This window comes from Penaeus monodon, chromosome 34, assembly GCF_015228065.2.
Source record: "Penaeus monodon isolate SGIC_2016 chromosome 34, NSTDA_Pmon_1, whole genome shotgun sequence".
NCBI classification, from domain to species: Eukaryota; Metazoa; Arthropoda; class Malacostraca; order Decapoda; family Penaeidae; genus Penaeus; species Penaeus monodon.
In genome coordinates this window covers 25,699,819-25,700,648 of record NC_051419.1, presented here as the reverse complement: position 1 = coordinate 25,700,648, position 830 = coordinate 25,699,819, and positions in this window count along the sequence as shown.

The window sequence follows — 830 nt, the reverse complement described above, 5'->3', positions numbered from 1 at the left end:
TCATTTTAATCAGGTGCCATTTAAAAGTATATGCGACAGGGCACACCTGCAAATATCATTAAATCAAATACCAGGCTTCCCAGTGGTGTTTGTATAAGGAGGTTAGTTAATAATGAACAATAAACCCTTTTTGAAAGCGCAATTTAGACGCCCAATCAAATTATTTTATTGATAATAATAGATATTATTCTCGGCCAAAGCGCATATAATACAATCACGGAAGATGGTCTACATTCTCACTAAATTTCGTTCGCTTTCGTTCTCCTCAGGGGATCGTAGCGAGCGATGGGACGATGCGAGACGAAAAGAAACGACACGCTACCGTTTGACATTACACCCATACACCCGAATTTTCATGTACGATAATTATAATATTTAATTTGACAATGGATATGAATGACTTTTTGTGGACAATTCTTATATAAATAGACCTTATAATTACCGTCCCTTGTGTTGCTCCCGGCCACTTATTATTGATATTTAAGGCCCATTTTGTCATTTTGTGGTATTAAATAAAGTGGTATTTAGCAACGAAGGTCATCCGAGTTGGTCGAATTATTTTATATCATGTCGAATTAACTTAATTTATTGTTTAGCTGGAGTGCGGTGGCGTTATCGCGGCCAATGTCCGTCATCAAAGAAAATATAAATTTCGCATCTAGTCTATAAACATGAATCGCTTTTTTTTTTTTTAGTGTTCTATACCGTACACAAAAAAAAAAAAAAATGGAGAGAAAATTTGTCCGTTATTGCAATAACGATATTGTTTTATTATCTTTTTTATTGTGAATTGTGTAGGTTCGTTTCCCTCTCTTCAAATTTGGAGCAAA